The following is an 18792-nucleotide window of genomic DNA, read 5'->3' as shown; positions in this document are numbered from 1 at the left end:
GTTAATCCTCTTCGCTGTTTTCTAATCAGAAGTGCTGTCCTCATCAAGGGAGTCTCTCCTTTCTCATCAAGGTAGGAGAAGGGTATTCAGAAAGATATTTAATTTTACGGTGCAGAGAAACAAATACTATTTATGCATAGGTATAATTAGGACAGGAGACAAAACACGTTTCAAGTATATTTGAGCACTTTATTACTGCAGATATTGTCTTTCAAAACATCTTAAAAGTAAGCCATGAAGCAGCATTCTTGATTCTCTAATTACCATCAGGGTGGGTTTCCTAGGGACAGCAAGGGGAGCTGCTACAGTTGGATCATATGGACTTTATTCATTAAGCTGTAATAAGAATTTTACCATTTTCTATAAAGGTGCTATTTCAGATCCCACCAACAAATGAGCCAAGATTCCAACAAGTGTGAAATTCTTCATCAACATATTCATGAGGAAGCAGAATCACACCTCAAATATTTAAAATAAAACTCCTTAATAACAGCATGAGCCAAACAGATGTTAAATTACTATGTGCTATCATCTGGGCCCAATGCAGATGCTCCTGAATGATTGTGACCTCCCTGCCACAGAGAACTGGGTGACCTGATCTGCTTAATCAAGCTGAGCAGATTCTGGGTCTAAGGTGATGGAGAACCACAGAGCAGTGGGCAAGAGCCACAGAGCAGTGCCTTTCAAGGAATGGAAGCTGATGATCATGGCCCTGGGATCCCTGCGTACATCATCTGGTTATAGGAAGAGTGAACGACAATGAAGTTCTATGAAGGTCAAGTATGGTTTGTATCAGATATTTGTTGACTTCTGTATGGTATCCACACACTTTCTCCTGGCTAAAAATACTACTTTTGTCCTTTGGGAAATTACCTCTGTTCCATTGTGTTAAGTCTCACTGGGGTTATCAGTCAGAGCATCTTGCCACCTCACCCCACGTGACCAAAGTTCTCCTGACTGGCTTCTCTTTGATTCTCTAGTGGAATGAGTCAAGGTTGGATGAGTAGTTAGACTTGCAAGCTGCCAATTAGCTCTGACTGCCTGGGTCTCTGGAGCGGCCACCATTTCTGTCTCCTTTGTGCCTGTTTATCTGGATGGCCCTTTGATTTGGGGAGCTCTTCCCATGAAATTTCAGTTTTTAAGTTAGCCAGGGTTGCATTTGTTGCTTGCAATTAAAGAACCTTAACTGACATAAAAATAACAACCTCAACAACAACAGACACAGATGCTCTGTTAAGCACTAAGGGGATGGCAACCCTCTCCAGTGTTCTTCCTGGAAAATCTCACAGACAGAGGAGCTTGCAGGCTGGGGTCCATGGGATCACAAAGCATGGCTGAACAACTGAGCATGCACACAGGAGTTTTACAGCTGAGACCCCACCCGATGCTCACGATGACATTCTAAAGTAGATATTGTTATTATCCTTATTTTTCATCAGGGGGTAGACTCACAAGCAACCCAAGCTAAATGACTCTTCAAAGTCCTGTGATGCCAATGAAACTCTCTTTGTGAGGTCTCTAACTTGTCCTCCATCGTCTTTTCTGAAGGGATTCCTGCAGGCCCAAATCCCCACTCTTGGGGTAAAAGCAACTTGAAAATCATCTCCACTAATGGTAAGAGATGGGCCTAGAAAATTAGGAGAGACCTGCCTACCTGATTCCAAACCCCCTTTAAGAGAAGTATTTGTCTTCCTTCTGAAATCAGTGGTTCATGTGAATCAAGAATTCTCCAATGGAGAGAAATGCATTCTCAATACAGTGATTGGAGATCAGGATTCAGAGGGCCAAAGGCCTGCTTCAGAGAATGAACAGGAACAACACCCAGGATGGGATGAAACACGGGGGTGGGGGGGTGCCTCGGAACCGATAAACCATCTGTGAAACAGGTCTACCCGATGACAGAGCTGTTGTCCTTCAGAATGTCTTTCAGGGCCGGCTTCACACCACTCATGGGTGAACACACTTAGTTATCCAAGGACAAGTTCAGAGTTACAAACTCAAATATTGACAGAAGCCAAGTGCAGGTGGGCTTTAAAAAAAAAAGCATACAGAATGAAACAGGTCTGATGTAACACAAGAGGGACCATGAGGTCCCTGCCACAGTGAAAAGTGATTGTTCATCTCATGAGGATGCCCTGGACCTAGTGCTAGAGTTTCAAGACCTCAAACAGTGGGGGTAGAACATATTTGGAAGCAAGGCACCCTTGAGGAGGGAACATTTCATTCACCAGATTTTCTTAGAAATATTTGGGAGGGTGTCTTGAAAGAGGTTTGTTAGAAGGAGAACTGTCCCATCTTTCTCCTACCTTCTAACTAGTTGCATTGGTAGCCCCGTTACAAATTGGCATTTCATTTAGAAGTCTGGGCCTCCACTTATCTCCAGAATTTTGACTTTCTCCTTTCTTTTCATGTGTCACATTGTGTTAGCTCTGATTAGCTAACAAGTGGATGAGAGCCAGGCCCCACGAGGCCGGGACACTGGTGGTCACTGGGACCCAGAAGGGAGGTTGAGAACATAAACACATCAATGACTTCACTGCTTTGTTTCAAACCTGTCCTTCACACAGCATGTTCTTGGCTTGAGATGACTTATTAGGGGTGGTAATCAATTAAGGGACACCAGGAATTCTAGCTTCTTAGGTGAGACTGGGAATGTTCTCTCTCATGGGGCAAGAGAGACACATTTCTCTGCTGCAAACGAAGGCCTGACAGATGAACCTGTCTATTACCTCAGAACTAGCCTGTACCCCCAAACACGACACTCACTTTGTTAACTCCAGAGGCTTCAATGGTGTGTCACCATCCACTCCCAAAAGATCCAAATAGTTCCAATTACTCTGGCCAGGCTATTTTAAGCAACAGATTCTGACCTAATAGTCGGACAATGTGTTAAATTGCTTTAGGAGTCATTTCATTTGAATAACATTTGCACTCAAATTTAAATTGTTGACTCTTTGAATAAGAAATAATTATTACAGACTAGGCTCTCCTCACCTTCCTTGCTCCTGACACTTTCCTCCATTTACACCCCAGTGCTGGTGATCTGAGGCCGAGAATAGTGAAGGGGATTTTCCTGGTGACAGCACCCCGAGTAGTCAGCATGTTCCTTCTTCTACCTAACTGCTCAGTTAATGGGAGCAAACACCATGCTTCCAGAGTCTGTCCTGAAACTCCCACCAAGTAGCTAAGACTCCAGTGGAGAAGAACAAAGAGAAGAAGCATCTTTTTTTTTCTTTTAGTGACTTTTATTGCGCAGAAAATGGCCCATTCCGCTTTGTGGTAACAAGGTCAGTTGTTACCACCTCTAAAGTTGTTTCCTGTAAATTCTCTCCACTCTCTGCCCCACTAAAAAAGTCCTGCTCTTGGAAAAGATCGAGAGTAGCCTCTCACTGCTGGTTAGGGCAGCTGGAGGATGGCTCCTGGGGCGCAGGCCAGAAGACCCCATCTAAGCAGGCTGGGCCCGTGGCCTCGGCGGGGCTCGCTCACACCAGGCGGCGCAGAGGGAGACTTCCCGCGGCCCCGCCTGCGTCGGGACGCCGCAGGAGCCGTGCGTTCCCGGAGCTGGAGACTGCAGCAGCCCGTCAGCGGGCGCTGCAACAGCCTGCACGCTAGTGGTTGTGAAACGGAGCATTCAGAAAACGCGCTCTGCTGGAGCCTGAAGTCGCAGCGCCGTGGAAGGGTCTGGGGAGAACTGCTGAGCGTCTCTGTAGCTCCAGGCCTTCCTCATGCAGGCAGGCACGGTGCTTCTGTGGGGCGGTGCCTCGCCTCTTAGGGCTGCCTGCTAAGCGCGCCCTCCACCGGGTGAGCAGGGACTCGAGGGACAGGCCTGGCAGTCAACGGTGCGCCGCGTGGTGGGTGGGAAGGGCTGGCAAAGGGCGCACAGGGGGTGAATCCTGTCCCAAGCCCAATTTCATCCTAAGGTTTATAGGTGGGATCTAGAACACCCTCTGCTCCCCTGTTAAGATAGGAGGAAAGAAACAGAGGCTCTGCCTCAACAAGAAGGAAGAAAGGGCAGAGCCGCGAGCCCCCTGGGTCCCAGGGGGGACAGGCGACAGCATTGGGACATCCTCCAGAAGACAGTTCTCTGCTTGTTTGCAGTGAGAATGAATGTGCTCAAGTTGAGGCAAGGATATTCCCAAGCTGGTGTGGACGCCACGCATCCTGCCCTGCGGCCTCCCTCCCCGGCGCGTGGCCCCGCTCCACCAGGAGGGCTGGAGGGCCTCGGGACCAGCCTGGCACGACCGCACTGCTCTGTGGACGGGCACCGACCCTGCAGATTGTGCCGGCTCTGGGAACCGCACACGGTCGGCCTCTGGTTGAACTGCGGCCGGAGCTGGCTCCCTGGTTCTCCCCAGGAAGAGGCGTGAGCTGGGGGGCAGGGCCGGAGCGGCCACGAGGACTCCGAGTGGAGTCCCGTCTGCAGGCTGTCACTGCAGCCCCGGCTGCTGGGTCCCGGCCTCGCCGAGCGGCGTCCCTCACGCTGGTGCCGCAGCCCAAACCTCTGAAAAGAAGCGTCTTTTCTTTCTGCTCCACATTTGTCTGTGTGTAGGAGTGGGGAGGGGTACAACCATGCTTCCCACAGCCAGACAGATGTTATTCAGGACTAAAAGGGGCCAGAGCAGCCAGAAGTACATCACAGAGGACAGACTGTTTAAATGAGACAGCAGATACTAAAGGACCCTATGTCAAACCCTCTGAATATTTTCAAGAGAACTGATAATTTTTCTGTGGAATCTCTAAGCTTAAAAAATGTTGGTAAAAATGTTACCCAGCTTAGATTTGGCTGCTTGCCATTTAAAAGTCAAAAATTGAGATTAAAGCAGCAGAAGAAAGGAAAGATGCTTTAATCAAGAAAGATGGCAATCTGGCAAGAAGGTGGATTCTTGGCCCAAGACCAACTGAGATTCCGCTCACCCATGACAATTTTTACAGGCAAAAAGAGGGAAAGAATCTCAGTGAATTGCAAAGGCAGAAGGGGGTCAACTATATGGTCATGCTTTCTGCCGCATTCTCCATTGCATGCAGGCCGTCTGACTCTTCAGATGTTATCTTACCCACTGTGTAATCTGCCTGCAGGATTGCTAATGGGACTGTTGAGGGTGGGGAGATAGTCATTCTTTAACTACTTAATTCTTCATTATTACTTATTTTAATCTAGGAAAAGAATCAGTAGATTAGGCAAGGCATGGTATACATTTAAGAGAGCATAAATCAGGAGCTAGTTAAAATTGCTTAGTGATCTGATTCCTATAATTAGGTTCTTTCAAGGTTGAAGGGGGGCAGAAATGGGCAAACAGGAAAGGGGCAGAAGAGCTGCTTTCAAAAACTCAAGGTTAAAAATGCAAGCAATTTTTTATTATATGTTTCGGGTATACAACATTATAATTATAGTCTGTATACACTGCAATGTGATTACCACCAGAAGTCTAGTTACCGTGTGCCACCATACAGCTGACCTCCTTCTCCCATTTCATTTACCTTCCAGCCCCTTTCCCCTCTTGGCAACCACGAATCTATTTTTATATCTATGGGTTTGTTTCTATTTTGTTTGTTCATTTTTCTTCTTTTTAGATTCTACTTATGAGTGAGATCATATGATATTTGTCTTTCTCTGTCTGACTTATTTCATTAAGCATAATGGCTTAAAGATCCTTCTATGTTATTGCAAATGGCAGGATTTCACACTTTTATGACTGAGTAGTATCTCATTGAAAATATACATATATTTTTAATGCATTCTTCCATTGAGGGACATTTAGCTTATTTCTATATCTTGGCTACTGTAAATAGTGCTGAATGAATATAAGGGTATATATATCTTGTTGAATTAGTGTTTTTATGTTCAGATAAATATTCAGAAATGGGCTGGCTGGGCCACATGGTAGTTCCAGTCTTAATTTCTTGAAGAACCTCCATACACTTTTACCATAGTGGCTGCACACAGTCCCTCCAACAGTGTAACAGAGTTCTCTTTTCTTTACATCCTCTCCAACATTTGCTGTTTCTGTCTTTTTCATAATAGCCAGTAGGTGTGAAGTGAGAAACTCAACTTTTAAAGCAATCTGGTGTCACTGCAAGCTGGATTTGAACCACGGGCCATGCATTTGTGTGACACTGGCTAGCTCATCAGGCCCAGTGGCTGTTCTTGGGCTCCCTTCATTGTCAGTAGAATTGACTCTGTGGTGTGAGTTTGAAAGGTATGAACTTTGATAAGATGCTTTGAAGGCAAACAAGAATTTCATTGTATTTATGCTAAATATTATCCATTCCAATGTTAGAGTCATTTTACCAGAGGTGATGCTGGCAAGTAGCAATGGGTAGGGTAATTGGTCCATGGGGTCTTTGGCCTGGAAGTTTAGAAACCTTCAGTTAAAATACTGGGACTGTTAACCATAGAATGTGTGTGTGCTCAGTTGCTCAGTTATGTTTGAATACTTTAAGCAATTTCTGAGTTATAATTCAGTCCTCTTGGAGTTCAGAAAAGGCCCTGTTTTGTCCTCATAAGAACACTAGGCTGAAACTGCAATTCCATTTTGAACAACTGAGCTATCATTCTTCCTCCTGTTTTTTCCCCCCATATCAGTGTCCACTGCCACTGTCAAAGGCAACCAACATTAACTGAAGGATCCAATCCAATGTTAACTGGGTTTGGAGACCAATGTGTTGTTGCTCTTTGGTCGCGAAGTCATGTCTGACTCTCTTGCGACCCCATGGGCTGTGGCCTGCCTGGCTCCTCTGTCCATGGCACTTTTCAGGCTATGCTGGAGTGGGTCGCCTTTCCCTTCTCCAGGGAATCTTCCCTATGACTCAGGGATTGAACCCATGTCTCCTGCATTGCTGGCGGATTCTTTATCACTGAGCCACCAGGGAAAACCTAGAGATCAATTACACATGTTCAACTTTCTAGGACGTGAATGTGACAGAAGGTACTTGCTGCCCATTTAATATTCATCTGCCCTTCTTCCCAACCTTACTAGCTGTCCAGACAGCTGAAAAACTTGTAATTCCCACTCCATCGCAGCTAGAAGTGACATGGATCTAGCCATAAAATATAATCTGAAGTCTAGAGTAATAAAAGTGAATTACAACTAGGGGGAAGAAAAAGAATACTAGGCTGAATGCCTGTGCTGGCCTGAGTGTTGTGCTAAGGAGGCCTTGCTGCCTGAAGTTCTTGACCCCTGGGAGGAAGCGTCGTCCACTGGTTAGCATGTGCTCTAGCAAGAGTTCGTTGCACTTGTGAAGGCACCATTTCACAGCTCTCAAAATGGTAAGACTTTCTTGAACTTTCATATAGGCTATGAGCAGACCAGAATTTTTAGTTCTTAAGGCATAGTTACAAATGATAAGGGCTGTAAATTGTGATATGACAGCAACATATTTGCCCTGGTTATGGCTGCAAACCTAGTGCTGGGGAATTGTGTTTGTGTAGCGTGTGGAGGGCAACAACGGCAATGTAATGTAAGGGCAGGGAGCCTCTCTGTAGAATTTCTGTGGAGACCCATTTACCCCCAAGGTAAAGACAAGGAGGGAGATTTTATTTTTTATCTTTATTTTTTTAAGGAGGGAGATTTTAAAACAACCATTCCCAAGCTCTGATCTTGGAATGTCTCCAGTCAATCAAAAGTGATGCTTTAAATAGAACTTTTTTTCCCAGTTACAAAAGCAGCTCTGAGTCAATGTAGAGAAAATTATGGGGAAGAACAAAATTGGAAAAAAACCAAAACATGCTTAATTTCATCATTGTTCACTGTCAAAGGCTGATACAGCTGAACACCAGGTAAATTGGTAAGGATATATTTTAATCAGTAATATACTATTGCAATGGGGAAAAGTCCAACATTGTTTGAACTCAAGTTCAATTTGCATAGAGATAACTAGGTATTTTAAAGGGAGAATGAGGGAATAAGGAGGGGATATGAACAAGGTTCAGAGATTCCTAAATCCTGAGCTCTTATGTCAGAGATACATCAGCCTGATAAACACATTTAAACAAATGTGATGAGGATGTAGGAGATTTGCTCTCCTGGGTATTTACACCTTAAAAAAGGACTTGGGCCATTGCTTAACCTGAAGAATGATGAGCTATCAGGCTAATCTTGGCATTTGGTCTGTAGAGATTTTTGATATAAGGAGCCTCTGGTTTCCCCAGACTGCATCACTGCTTCATTTACAGTCCAGGCTGGCTCTGTTCCCTCGCTTTCCCTCTTTGAGATGGCATCCAGCGCTGAGTCACCTAGCTGGGGTCCAAGGCAGGAGCAAGGCCACACCTTGGCCTTGTGCCTGATGCTCCCCCCCCCTGCGAGCCTGCCTCTGCCAGCTGAGAGCCTCCAGACACAGGCTAGATTTCACTCCCTCCATGTCACCAGGCCTGGCTCAAGTCCTGAACAAATAGTTCAGCTTAGGTATTTGAAGGAATTTAGAATACACCTGGGCCCACTCAGTGCTGGGCATCTGGCCAAGGTCAGAAGTGGGGCCGGAATCCCTGGCCTCTCTCCAGGCTTGAGAGATACAGGCAACTGCTCGTGTAAGGAGGTATCAGACACTGGTAGGAAGACAGCTGTGACTTTAGGCAAGGGAGAAGAGCTCAGCCACTTGCAATTTCTCTTGTCTCTATTACCTTCTGAGCACCGTTCAGCCAACAGCCAGGGACTCAACAACACATGTATTCAGGCTATGGCCTGAATTGTGGCTTGGTGAATGTGTTTATAAATGACCTGCTGTCCCCAAAGCAGGGGACACAAATGCAGATAACTAATAAGTTATCTAGTGCTAGTGTGCATGCATGCTCAGCCATGTATGACTCTTCGTGACCACAAGGGCTGCAGCCCAACAGGCTTCTCTGTCTATGGAAATTTCCAGGCAAGAATACTGGAGTGGTTTGCCATTTCCTCCTCCAGGAAAATTTCCTGACCTAGGGATCAAAACGATTCCTCACCATTGAGTCACTTGGAAAGCCCTAGTGGTGCATAACATATCACCACAAATCTGGAAGCTTAAAACTATACACATTTATTATCTCCCAGGTTCTGTAGGTCAGGAGACAAGCAAACCTTGTCCGGTACATCTGCTGCAGGGTCTCTAACAAAGCTGCAGCCAAGGTGTCAGCTGGAGTCTCATTTGAAGGTTTGACTGGGGAAGGTCTTTGGAAGAATTTAGTTTCTTGAAGGCTGTTGGACTAAAGGTTTCAGAGCTAGATGGCTGCTGGTCAGGGGGTGCCCTCATTCTCTCATGGAATGGAATGCTTCAATATGGCAACTCATTTCATCAAGCATGCAAGCCAAGAAGGAAATAGAGTCTACCGGCAAGAAAAATAAATCTCTGTAACCTAATTTCAAAAGTGACATCCCGTCGTCTTTACCTTTGCTGTAGGCTTTGGGTGAGAAGCAACTCACAGGTCCCATCTAGCCCGAGCAGAGGGGATGGCACAAAGATATGAACAACAAGAGGTGGGTATCACGTTGGTCATTTTAGAGCTTGTCTGTCACAAAGTAGGTGGCTGGTAATTCTCTCATAGTCTCCATGTGAGCGCTCTGCCCCTGGGGTTTGAAGCTTCACCAATGTGCTCTCCTAGCCCCTGAAGCTTTAACTTGCCTGTTCCTCCTGCTAGTTCATGAGTTCTCTGAGGGAAAGGCCTTTGTATCTCTCACTCTCTGTCAGAGAGTGCTGTCACTCGGTCGTGTCCAACTCCTTGTGACCCCATGGACTATATAGTTCATAGAATTCTCCAGGCAAGAATACTGGAGTGGATAGCCTTCTCCTTCTCCAGCTGAAGCATTTCCTTCTCCAGGGGATCCTCCCAACCCAGTGATCAAACCCAGGTCTCCTGCATTGCAGGCGGATTCTTTACCAGCTGAGCCACAAGGGAAGCCCCTTGAGAGGGCCTGTTGACTCTCACATACTAAATGCACACTTGGTGGATGACTGTGTGGGAAGCTGAGACCAAAACAGAGTCACAGCCCCTGCCTGCCTGCCCAGCTCAGTCAGAGCAAGGGCTGATGGTACTGGGGACAGACATGCAAGGCTGCACTCTGGTGTGTGCTATTTCTTTAGATACTTCTGCAAAGCCCATCTCTTCAGGAAATCTGGTTCTATTAGCCTAACTCCAGTCTCTAATCTTTTCTAAACCACTCATTCAGGTTTCCCTGTCCTGATGCTGACAGCATTTTCACCTTTGCTTTCCAACTTAGAATAAGAATCAGGGAAGTTTCTTCTTTTTAAATGCCTACACCTCGATCCCTCCCCTGTTCCCCACACAACTATGGATGCCTGCAGCAAGACACCCAAGCTCCTCAACCCCAGACAATGTTTGTTTTCATTCAATTGCTGCCATGGTACTTTGGAAATCTGTACTTTTATGTACATTTTGCACATTTTAAAAAATGTGTATGTAAAACAAACACATCTGCCAACTATATTTGACTTGTGGGGCAGTGATATTTGACCTTTGGTTATATATTGCACTTTACTGTTTTATCTTTGAGACTAGACCACAGTGGCAGCTACAGTGTGTGGTCCTGAAGTCCTCAGTAAATTGTTGTTGTTGTTCAGTTGCTAAGTTGTGTCTAACTCTTCCTTTGAAATTCCATGGACTGCAGCATGTCAGGCTTCCCCGTCCTTCATCATCTCCTAGAATTTGCTCAAACTCATATCCATTGGTTGGAGATGCCATCCAACCATCTCATCCTCTGTCATCCCCTTCTCTTTCTGCCTTCAATCTTTCCCAGCATCAGGGTATTTTCCTATGAGTCAGCTTTTCACATCAGATGGCCAAAGTATTCAGCTTCAGCATCCTTCCAATGAATATTCAGGGTTGATTTCTTTTAGGATTGACTAGTTTGATCTCTTTGCTGTCCAAAGGACTCTTCAGGGACTCTCAAAAGTCTTCTCCAGCACCACAGTTCAAAAGCATCAATTCTTTGGTGCTCAGCCTTCTTCCTGGTCCAACTCCCACATCCATACATGGCTACTGGAAAAACCACAGCTGCGATTTTACACAGCTTTGTTGGCAAAGTGATGTTTCTGCTTTTTAATACACCGTCTAGGTTTGTCATAGCTTTTCTATCAAGGAGCAAGTGCCTTTTAATTTCAGTCACCATCTGCAGTGATTTTGGAGCCCAGGAAAATAAAATCTGTCACTGTTTCTACTTTTTTCCCCATCTGTTTGCCATGAAGTGATGGGACCAGATGCTATGACCTTAGTGTTTTGAATGTTGAGTTTTAAACCAGCTTTTTTACTCTCCTCTTTCACTTTCATCAAAAGGCTCTTTAGTTCCTCTTCACTTTCTGCCATTAGAGTGGTATCATCTGTGTCCTCTGAGGCTGTTCATATTGCTTCTGGCAATCTTGATTCCAGCTTGTGATTCATCCAGCCCAGCATTTTGTATGATGCACTCTGCTGCATATAAGTTAAATAAGCAGGGTGATAACATATAGCTTTAAAGTACTGCTTTCCCAATTTTGAACCAGTCCATTGTTCCATGTCCAGGTTCTAACTGTTGCTTCTTGACCTGCATACATGTTTCTTAGGAGGCAGGTAAGGTGCTCTGATATTCCCTTCTCTTTAAGAATTTTCCACAGTTTGTTGTGATCCACACAGTTAAAGGCTTTAGTGTAGTCAATGGGGCAGATGTTTCTCTGGAATTTTCCCTTGCTTTCTCTATGATCCAATGAATGTTGGCAATTTGATCTCTGGTTCCTCTGCCTTTTCTACATCCAGCTTGAACATCTGGAAGTTCTCAGTTCACATATTGTTGAAGCCTGGCTTGAAGGATTTTGAGCATTACCATGCTAGCCTGTAAAATGAGCGCAATTGTACGGTAGTTTGAACATTCTTTGGCATTGTCCTTTGGGATTAGAATGAAAGCTGATCTTTCCCAGTCCTGTGGCCACTGCTGAGTTTTCCAAAGTTGCTGGCATGTTGAGTGCATCACTTAAACAGCATCACCTTTGAGGATCTGAAATAGCTCTACTGAAATTCCATCACCTCCACTATCTTTGTTGGTAGTAATGCTTCCTAAGGCCCCCTTGACTTCACACTACAAGATGTCTGGCTGTAGGTGAGTGAAAACACCATTGTGGTTATCTGGGTCATTAAGACCTTTTCTGTATAGTTCTTATGTTTATTCTTGCCACCGCTCCTTAATCTCTTCTCTTCTGTTAGGTCCTCACCATTTCTGTCCTTTATTGTGCCCATCTTTGCATGAAATGTTCCCTTGGTATCTTCAATTTTCTTGAAGAGATCTCTAGTCTTTTCCATTTTATTGTTTTCCTCTATTTCTTTGCATTAGTCACTTAAGAAGGCTCTCTTATCTCACCTTGCTGTTCTTTGGAACTCTGCATTCAGTTGGGTATAGCTTTCCGTTTCTCCTTTGCCTTTCACTTCTCTTCTTTCCTCAGCTATTTGTAAAGCCGCCTCAGACAACCATTTTGCCTTCTTGCATTTCTTTTTCTTTGGGATTCTTTTGGTCACTGCCTCCTGTACAGTGTTACAAACCTTTGTCCATCAGATCTAATCCCTTGGTACTATTTGTCACTTCCACTGTATAATCATAAGGGATTTGATTTAGCAAATGGTCCTTTGCAAATGGCCACTGGGCTCATGTGCTCTTTGGGTGGTGATATGGGGTGGGATATGCACTCTGAAACTCTTCCAGAAAAGCAGAAAAAAAAAAAAAAAAAAACCCAAATTTTTGTTGCTGCCCTTTGGAAAGCCCCTGTTGAGAGTGCCCCTTTGGGAGTGGTTACGGCCCAGAGCCCCTCAGCCACATCTTGGTAAATTGTAGAATTGCTCAGCTTTCAGCAAAGCAAATGAAGGAGCTGGAAGTCAGTTTCTGAATCTTTGAGAAGCTGCATGGAAACAGCACTAAAGGTTTATTTATGTCTGCACTCACAAACAAAATGCATATGAACAATTCAAAGTCCCAAATGAGTTAAAAAAAAAAAAAGTGCTGGAGATAAAACAGCCAGCGGGGAAAGTCCATTAGCAGCTGATCTGCATTAATGCCCTCTAGTGAGCTTGGCTGCTGACAGTGTGCGATGGAGGTGGGGAGTCACAAAATGCCATCACTGCATAGTCCCTCTGTGCTGGTTTGGGCTCAGGACCATGTACAACCATCCACATCACTGTTGTTTCAGAGAATAAACAGTACTGGCCTTCAGCCAAGCCAGGGAAACCTCTCTCAGAATATCTGAGCTAATGTGGGGCAATAGAGATTCTGGGGATTAGAGTGGTGAGGACATGGGGTGATGGGCTTTCCTGACATAAAGAGAAAAAAAAAATGAATGGGAACTAACTCTGGGACTAAGAAGAGTTTGGTTTTGGCAACAGAAGCTGGTGGAGAGACCGCATGGCCAAGCTTCCCAACTCGGCGTCAGCAAAAGACTAGGTTCTTATTTCCCATCAGTTGCAGACCAATACTTTCGCAAAATACAATAAAAATTGAGTGATGAGAAAAATGAGATTAAAAAAAAAAGCCGTATGAAATACAAGCACCCAATTTTTTATTATTAGATTGAACAGTCATACTCTCTTACTTTGTCAAATTGCTATTGAGGTTTCTAAACTCTCTAATTTCAGTATTTCATCACAGTCACCTTCAGGGAGGGGGGAACCACAGGGCTTACTCACCTCCAGGCTGTCCCACTTCGTATGCTTGCTGGGCTGTTCCCTCTGCTGGGACTATCCTTCCTCATCCTACCCTTCTCCACACCAGATAAGCGCCCACCCGTTTTCTGCCATGAGTGCCCCTGAATGTCCATATCTGCCTCCTCTGCTCATCCCCGATGCTGCTACTGCAGTTAGGATGAGCCGCTTGTCCACGGGATGCACTTCGCTCCTCCTGGCTGGGCCCTGCTCTCCCCCTCCTGCCATGCCCTCCTACTTTCCCTCCACAAAGATGCTGGAGAGGTTAACTTCTTAAAACATGCGTCTGATTACATCGCCTGCTGGTTGAAGTTCTTCAGCACCTTGCAAGCAATTACAGTGTGGGTCCCAAGCACCCAGTGGTGGGCTGAGGCTTCCACAGACCTGGCTGCCTCCCTCCTGGCTCTGCCACCAGCATGCCCATGCAACCCCCAGGCCTCTTGCTGCATCTACATGGGCTCTACTATTCCTGCCTTGAGCTTTCACTGTGCTGCTCCTCTGGCCTAGTCTCCTTTCCCCTCCCTCTTCTCCTTGCTCTGTAGGATTTCAGATCCACCCCCTCCTCTAAGAGGCCTTCCCTGATGGAGGTAGAGCTGGTTAAACCAGGCTTCCTCACCCACTGAGTGGGACAACTTGAAGACATGTTCTCCCAGCCTCTTTTTGAGCAGGCAGAGCCTGGGCCATGAGTGTAACTTGCCTGGTGTCCCCACTCCTCCTTGGGTTTCTAGGCATCACCTTTCACACGAAAGACCTGTTCTTAGCCTCTTTGTCTCAGGTCTGTTTCTGGGGACTCAGGACCCAAAAGTGGTTGCTGCCCTCCTGTCCCTCCTGTCCCTCCTGTCACAATCTAATGTGAAAGGTGGGAAAGTGCATCCCTGTAAATTGTAACAAAGACTAAGGAAAACACACTGGGGCAGGAAAAGAGCATTACACTGGGCCATGTTGGTTAGAGAAGGCCCGAGAGACCAAGTCACATTTACAAAGTTGTCATTGCATGCGACAAAGTGTCAGTAGACTGTCAGGAGCAGTGTGGTGGGCTCAGAGGAGAGACCAGAACTATTTATGGTCAGAAAGAGTTTCGCTGAAGCAGAGATTGAGCTGAGTAAAGTGGTGCCAAGTGTTGAGAGCTGAGCAAAGCAGAAAAGGCCTGCAGTGGTGTGGCTGATTCCAGGGCTGCTCTGATAGACACCGTCCATGAGGCACATCTGTGTGCCAGGCCCTGGGCTGGGTGCGTTAGGTGCCTCACCTCACTAAATGCCCCCAGCAACTTTCTGGACCATCCTCAGTTTACAGAAGAGGAAACCAAGTTGGTGCAGCGCCAGGGTGTGGAGTCAGGGGCAGAGAGAGACAGGAAGGATCACGGCCGTCGCTCTTTGTGACTTCATGTAGATTTTGTAAAGGTTCGTAGTGGGCTGACCCTGTGCCAGGACCTGTGCTGGGCCACTCATACCTGCTGCTGTGTCCTAGGCTAGCTCTTTCTAAATTAACATTAACATTTTTCTTGGGTGAATAATTTACATGGCTCTGAAAGTGTCACCTTAGACGCTGGGGACAAAAGGCTGCTCATCTCCTTGCTGTGTCAGTATGGCCAAGCAGCTCCAGCATGTTGCAAACTGAGAAATCCCTGCTGCCTGCTACTGAAGAACAAAGATGAATGGGAGGCAGGGGAACAGGCAGAGGCAGAATGAGACTCACGCAGGCAGAGTCGGCCCCTGTTGCTGCGCTGCCCTGCCCACCCCTCCTCCTCCCGGGGAAGGCCGGGCCTCTGCCCAGTGCTCCAGGGAGCTTCAGCTTGCACTGAGGGCTCTCTGCCTTTCCACCTCTCTAAGTTTCTGTCTATCACTCTTTGTCTCTGTCTCTGTCTCTCTCTCCTTTTTCCTGCCTGTCAACTGTCTCCATCTCTCTGTGTGAGTCTCTGTTTCTCTGTCTGTCTTTCTGTGTCTCTTGACCATTTTATTCACCACACAGCACTGTGGAGACCTTGGCTTTCACATGCAGCCAGATTCATCATTACTGGCTCAAGTCTAATGGATCCTCCTTTCTTTGGATGTGTCCCCCTAAAAGTGTGAGTTTTCCTGAAAGCATAGCCAGAGACAAGGCCTTGGGAGGTGGAGCTGGGAAGCAGAAGCAAGGTAGCAGGCCAGTGGGACAGGGAAGAAAGAACGTCCAACCCAGAGTGAATTCTGGGCGCCAGGAACACTGCACAGTGGGGCTCAACCTTGTGGAAGTGCCCCTGAGAGCACATGTGTCCTGTGCTTGGGACACGGCCTCTGCCAAGGAAGGGGCCTGCACATCCCTGCCTGCTGGGGTTGGGAACTTTGCGGACTCTGGGTTTCCCTGGGAGCAGCTGAGGGAGCATCACAAATTTGGGGAAAGGCTGCGGGCAAAAAAGTGTAGAAACTCAGGAGAGCCGCTTTTGAGATGCAGCTTGAAATCTGAGTGGGGCCCAGGCAGGCCAACAGCTGGTACACCTCTCTGTTGCCTGCAGTGTGACCTTCGAGGTTCACGGCACGGACAGTTGATGTTTAGTTGCTCCTGCTCCACTGGCCGAAGCCAAGGTGGCCTGCTCCCTTGGTCCTGACAGCTGTCATGCTTACCCGCCTCACAGCCTTGGTGTCCCCATTTCCACATGCTGGGCTATCCATCCCTCAATCCCTTCCCTCTGCATCTGTCTAATATCTGTGGGTATTTTAAGTCACAACTCTACCAAGGAAGCTTTGGGGATCTCTTTAACCCAGTGTGAGCTATTGCCTCTGCCCTGAGGGTCTAAGCTACCAATTTGTCATGTGTTACATGTATCTTCTACATTTCTTGTTCACTTGCTTTTTCTTTCTCAATTAAATTCCTTCAATATCATGTACCTTCAATCTACCAGACCTGATGCCAGGTAGAGGAGTATGGAAAAAGGCACCTGCCCCATGGAGCTGGCCTCTGAGAGCAGGTGGAACCTGAATTCTTTATTGAGAGAACTGCCTCATTGTCCTGTGGGGTCTAGAACTCAGCGTGGTGCTGGCCTCCTAAGGGTGCTTCTCTTCCATCCTGAGTGTGTAGCTGCTTCCTTTTCTCACTGAGGCGAAATTCTTCAAATGAAATGACACTTGCTTTGCCAAACCTTGCCTCAGTCCCTCAGTCTTTGGGATTGGGGAAACTTCCAGGTCCTACTATAAAAATCCTCTAGCAGCCTGGGCACTAATTTTGAGTGGCTGCCATGGGCACTGTAGCAGAGACCACTTAGGAGGCAGACAGTGACCCACCAGCAGTAGAGAATCAATCATTCAGGGCCAGACAGTTCTGTCAAGCCCTCTTTGAGAGATAACTGCATTTTCTTGGCCGTTGGCAAACCCTTCCTTCCTCTGAGTGCTGAGATTCCTCCCATGCTGGCTCCTTTGGAGTCTTGGCCCTGGACATGGTCTCTGGGAGGTTTCAGGGATGCTGAACCACATCCCAACAAACGTCACCATCCCATGGCCAGATGTCCCAAGACAAGTGCCGACTTAGCACCTACAGGGAGTGTGTTCTGAACCCAGAGGAGACCTGATAGTTTTGTCTTCCTGCCAATCCTCGGTGTAAGCTAAGACGAACTGTAAAAGAAGTCTGCAACTAAAGGGACTGTCTAATTAGGTAGGAGAATCTGATCTTTTAAAGTTTTAAATTGTGAAATGCAATCTATCTTAAAGTATATGTAATCATTTAAAGTAATGAGATGAGGAGCCACCATCCAGTTTAAGAAACAGAACATCACTCTCTGTGTCCCTCACCAGCTGCGTTCTTTCCCCTGCTCCACCCCAAGGTAAAATTGCCCTGAAATTTGTGTTTACTATGCCTTACTTTTCTTTATTGTTTTATCACATTATATATATTCCTGAATAGTTTAGTTATGCCCATTTTTTAATGAAAATGTTCCCACTGCATATGTATTTTCTAATTTGTTGGTTTTGTTCCATATTTTTTAAAAATTCACCCACACTGATGAATATGGCTGTAGTTCATTTATTTCCACTCTTAGAGTGTTCCAAAACATATATTTAAGCATGCGTTTATCCAGTTTGTTGTTAAAGGAGATATGGGTTGTTCTCAGTTTTCCTTTTTCTCTCTTTTTTGCTTTTGAAAGTCACGCTGCCAAGAACCCATCTGTACATGTCTTCTGGGTGCGTGTGCAAGTACGCTTCTTCAGGCAGCGGTTCTCAAAACTAGTGCCGACTTTCATGACAAATATTGGCTGATGTTCTCTTTACTATCTTGAAATGAATTTCTTAGATATATTGTACCTATATCTATATATTCCTATAACATACTGTAATATAAGTATATAATATGTAATATACATCTAATATAGTGTATATATAATATATAGTATATTCCTATATATTATAATATATATTATATTATATACATATAATATAATAGTAGGTATAATATACTATACCTACCTTTGGATTTCAAGAAATCAATCTAATTTTCTAGCTGTAGTATAAATGAGAAATAAAACAAAGCAGTTTATAATAAAAGATGGCTGTACCAATATGTACATATGTAAATTTGGGGGGGGACAATTACACCAGGAGCCAAAATAATGATGTCAGATGCTTGCATCTATATGTGAAATCATCATGATTTTTCCAGCTACAGATGCAAACGGACATGGGTATTTTAAATTGGTCATCCAAATATCATGTGCAAGGTTCTCAACAGACTTTTCTGAATTGTTGAACAATTCTTGACAGAGTTCCAAGCAGTACAACATAAAGCAAGCTCTTCCTCCAGTTTAGAAGGTAGTTGTATTCAATACACATTCAATATGTTAAAAGCTATGAAAACAACTTGCTGTTGTTCATTCACTAACTTGTGTCCAACTCTTTGCAACCTCATGGATTGTAGTCTACCAGGCTCTTCTGACCTCCACTGTCTCCCAGAGTTTGCTCATTTTCATGTCCATTGAGTCAGTGATACTATCTAACCATCTTGTCCTCTGGCCCCCTCCTTCTTCTTTTGCCTTCAGTGTCTCCCATCATCAGGGTCTTTTCCAATGAGTCAGCTCTTTATATCAGGGGGCCAAAGTATTGGAGCAACTTCAGAATCAGTCCTTCCAATGAACATTCATGGTTGATTTCCTTTAGGATTGACTGGTTTGATCTCCATTCTGTCCAAGG

Source organism: Dama dama, chromosome 4 (genome assembly GCF_033118175.1).
Source record: "Dama dama isolate Ldn47 chromosome 4, ASM3311817v1, whole genome shotgun sequence".
Classification (NCBI taxonomy): Eukaryota; Metazoa; Chordata; class Mammalia; order Artiodactyla; family Cervidae; genus Dama; species Dama dama.
The sequence above is the reverse complement of the archived record's forward strand: the minus strand, read 5'-3'. Positions refer to the sequence as shown.